This window comes from Peromyscus maniculatus, chromosome 13 (assembly GCF_049852395.1).
Source record: "Peromyscus maniculatus bairdii isolate BWxNUB_F1_BW_parent chromosome 13, HU_Pman_BW_mat_3.1, whole genome shotgun sequence".
NCBI lineage: Eukaryota > Metazoa > Chordata > Mammalia > Rodentia > Cricetidae > Peromyscus > Peromyscus maniculatus.
This window is the reverse complement of record NC_134864.1, coordinates 65,865,196-65,869,665: the sequence shown is the minus strand read 5'-3', so window position 1 is coordinate 65,869,665 and position 4,470 is coordinate 65,865,196. Positions and strand designations below refer to the sequence as shown.

Sequence of the window (4,470 nt, the reverse complement as noted above, 5' to 3'; positions counted from 1 at the left end):
CACTCTCTCCACTATTGCTAGGAGTCTTAGCTGGGGTCGTCCTTGTGGATTCCTGGGGTTTCCCTGGTACCAGGTTTTTCTCTAGCCCCCGTAATGGCCCCCTCTAACAAGATATCTCCTTCATCTGTCCCTTCCCCAACTGGATGGTTGCATCCAGATCCCCCATGTTCCCATTCCTTACCCTCTCCCCTCTCCCCTTCTCCACCCCAAGTTTACCCAGGAAGTCTCATCCATTTTCCCTTCCCAGGGCAATCCATGTGTCCCTCTTAGGGTCCTCCTTGCTAGCTCGCTTCTTTGGGGCTGTGGATTGTAGCCTGGCTATCCTTTGCTTTACATTTAATATCCACTTATGAGTGAGTACATACTGTGTTTGTCTTTCTAGGTCTGAGTTACCAAAGTCAGGATGATTTTTTCGAGTTCCAACCATTATCTGCAAATTTCTTGATGTTGTTATTATTATTATTATTATTATTATTTACCACTGAGTAATACTCCATTGTGTAAATGTACCACATTTTCTTTATCCATTCTTCAGTTGAGGGACATCTAGGTTGTTTCCAGGTTCTGGCTATTACAAATAGTGCTGCTATGAACATAGTTGAACAAGTGTCCTTGTGGTGTGGTAGAGAGTCCTTTGGGTATATGCCCAAGATTAGTATAGCTGGTCTTGAGGTAGGTTGATTCCCAATTTTCTGAGAAACCTGCCATACTGATTTCCAAAGTGGCTGTACAAGTTTGTATTCTCACCAGCAGAGGAGGAATGTTCCCCTTACTCCACATCCTTTCCCACATAGGCTGTCATTAGCATTTTTTATTTTAGCCATTATGACAGGTGTAAGATGGTATCTCAGAGTTGTTTTGATTTGCATTTCCCTGATAGCTAAGGATGTTGAACAATTCTTTAAGTGTATCTTGACCATTTGAGATTCTTCTGAGAATTCTCTATTTAAATCTGTACCCCATTTTTTAATTGGATTATTTTATACTTTGATGTCTAGTTTCTTGAGTTCTTTATATACTTTGGAGATCAGCCCTCTGTCAGATGTGGGGTTGGTGAAAATCTTTTCCCGTTCTGTAGGCTGTCATTTTGTCTTATTGACCACATCCTTTGCCTTACAGAAGCTTTTCAGTTTCAGGAGGTCTCATTTATTAATTGTTGATCTCAGTGTCTGAGCTACTGGTATTATATTCAGAAAGTCTCCTGTGCCAATGCATTCAAGGCTACATCCTGTAGCACGAATCTTTTTTTTTTTTTTTTTTTTTTTTTTTTGGTTTTCGAGACAGGGTTTCTCTGTGTAGCTTTGCGCCTTTCCTGGAACTCACTTGGTAGCCCAGGCTGGCTTCGAACTCACAGAGATCCGCCTGGCTCTGCCTCCCGAGTGCTGGGATTAAAGGTATGCGCCACCACCGCCCGGCTCTGTAGCACGAATCTTAACAGGTCGTATTAATAAAATCAAACCTGAAGCCAGGTATTGGGGTGAATGCTGGAAGATCAGAGAAGCGGAACAAGCCACAACTATCTCACCTTGCCAATTCCTCAGCTGATCCTGTCTCCTCAGACTGGAAACCTCTGTGTCCTCATCCGAATGGATCTCAGCTGAACTGCTGCTAAAAGCCTAAAAGCTTAACCAGCTGTAGTTCTTGGTCTTCACGCCTTCAGTGGGTTTGGGTGGCAGAGTGGGTCTTGTAGGATGCAGAGTCCATTGGTGGTGGAGTGGCTGCCCTCGGGACTCCTGCCTTGTTTTGTTTTTAAAGACAGGGTTTGTCTGTGTAGCCCTGGCTGTCAGTGAACTCGCTCTGTAGACCAGGATGGCCACAAACTAACAGACTTATGCCTGCCTCTGCCTCCAGAGTGCTAGGATTAAAGGTGTGCGCTACCACCACCCAGGGTTTAGCTTTATCTTAAACATAAAGCATTTCTATGAGTATTGTTTGTGTTAGCACGCCATCTCTGGGAAGAACTATGGATAAGCAGCTTTAGGGAGGCTAGGTTTATTTTGGCTCATGGGTTCAGAGAGTCAGATGGCTTTGTTGCTTCTGGGTGTGCTGAGGCAGGGAACCATAGCAGAAGCATGAAGCAGAGGAAACTGGTTCAGCTCATGGCAACTGGGAGAGAGACAGACACACAGACCCAGATTCCTGGGTATATTCCAAATCCAAATTGTAGCATTTACTATACTGCTTTTTTTTTAACATTTAAATACGTAATGAACATGTGATTTAAGTTTTTCTGTAATGTGACATCAGAGTCCATATTTATTTTTTCAATTTGTAGGCCATTTGACTGAGTAACTATATCTCAAATAACCACTCTAATGTGGTACTGTGTTGTCACACTATAAACTCAGGGTGATTTCTGGGTTATTCTCCTTAGCTGAACTATTTTTATTTTTCCTGATTTTAAGTGGACAACTCAGTGGCATCAGCATATTCAATAGTTTTACACCTGTCACTGCCATCCATTTCCATAATGTTTCCATCTTCTGATATTGAACCCCTGACCCAGTAAACATCACCTTCCTATCTCCACTCCCTTTAGACACTGTTTTCCTTTGTCTAGCTCTGAACTGAGCACCTGAGGTATCTCACAGCATGAAATCATGCACCGTTTGTCCTTTGGTATGGCGTATTTCACTTAGTGCAAAGCCCTCAAGGTTCATCCTTTTGCCATGTGTCAGATTTTGTGTAAGGATGTGTGTGTGCATGCACATGAGGAATAGATCTGTTCTGTTAGCCATTCATCCTCAATGGACTTTTGACTCAGTTCCAGTTTTTAGCTTTTGTGGATGGTTCTGTTATGAAAATGACTGAAAAACACCCATTCAAGTGTCTGTTTTCAAATATTTTGGATATTTACTAAAGAACTGAACTACTTTATCTATGTCAATGAAGTGTTTTGTAGACTTTGCTTCTAAGTAGAAGGCGTAGTTTTTTCATTTGCCTTTCTGTGTACTTATTTACATTAGAAAGTGCGGTTGACTTTGCCCCATCTACTGTGAGAATGAAGACCATTCTTAGCAATCAGACTGTGGACATTCCAGAAAATGTGGACATCACTCTGAAGGGTGCACAGTCATTGTGAAGAGCCCCAGAGGAACCCTCTGGAGGGACTTCAATCACATCAATGTAGAGCTGAGTCTCGTGGGAAGAAGAGGCTCTGGGTTGACAAATGGTGGGGTAACAGAAAGAACTGGCCACTGTCCGCACCATCTGCAGTCACGTTCAGAACATGATCAAGGGTGGTACACCGGGCTTCTCCTACAAGATGAGGTCTGTGTGTGCTCACTTCCGCATCAACGTCGTTACTCAGGAGAATGGGTCTTTGCTTGAAATCCAAAATTTCTTGGGTGAAAAATACATCCACAGGGTTCAGATGCAGACAGGCATTTCTTGTTCTGTCTCTCAAGCCCAGAAGGATCCTTGAAGAGAATGATACTGAACTTGATTCAAATTCAGCGGCTCTGATTCAGCAAGCCACAACAGTTAAAAACAAGGATATCAGAAAGTTTTTGGATGGCATCTATGTGTCTGGAAAGGGAACAGTGGAGCAGGCTGATGAGTAAGACCTAAGCTACCCAGCTCCAGAAACAGGATTTTTGCATTTAAGTACAATTTGGGGTATCTGTGGGGACAATAAAAGACTTGTATTAAAAAAAAAAAGAAAGAAAGAAAGAAAGTACTGTTGATTCTATAGATTTGCCTCATTTAATAATCCCACTAAATTGCCGTAGGATTTCCAAAAGATTGTTTTACTACATTTACTAACGTCGTCTTGGGCTTACTATTTTAGGAACACAGTGATTCTAGAGTTACTCTAACTTTATTAAGTAGTTAGGGAAATTTCTCATGATAATAGCCATGGGGGTAATTATAATCACCCCTGAAAAAAACACTTGCCACTTAATTATAAGGAGTACACTTTAGCTCCAAGTGCCTTTAGAATCTTCTCAACTGTTGAACTGAGGCCCTTGTGTTCCTAGGGGCCACAGCCAGTGACTTAGGATGCTGCTGACTCTTGGGCCTGGTCATTTTTGTTTAACTACCCTGTTGAGCGTCATTGAGGAAGCGAATCTGCCCGCTCTGCATGTCGTGTCTACCTGTCCTGTCTTCTGCCCAGTCTTGCCTCTTCCTGTCCTTTTTGGTGTTATCCCTCAATAAACCTTTGCATCTGCTAAGTGAGAGAACTACCTATTGGTCAAAATTGTGAATGGCATGCAAAAGGTCCATGTGAATTGTCAATAAGACCCATTTTAATAGACAAAAGTCTACTGAAATACAAAGGTAAATTCTCACTGGTTATTATGAAATCATGCCCCCCACATAGAAGGTCTAGGGGTTTATGAACCAATGAACCAATTCATATCCTGACATTTTCTATGTATTTTAATTCTACTTGTACGTTTATATGATTATGTGTGAATTTATGTATGTATTTGTTTAGTGTTTGTGTGTATGTAGAGCACACATGTC

At 41.9% G+C, this 4,470-nt stretch overlaps 1 pseudogene; it reads left to right on the top strand.

The window, feature by feature from the left end:
* The first annotated feature begins 3,001 nt into the window (after positions 1-3,001).
* Positions 3,002-3,659, top strand: LOC102911252 (large ribosomal subunit protein uL6 pseudogene; annotated as a pseudogene).
* Positions 3,660-4,470: the final 811 nt, after the last annotated feature.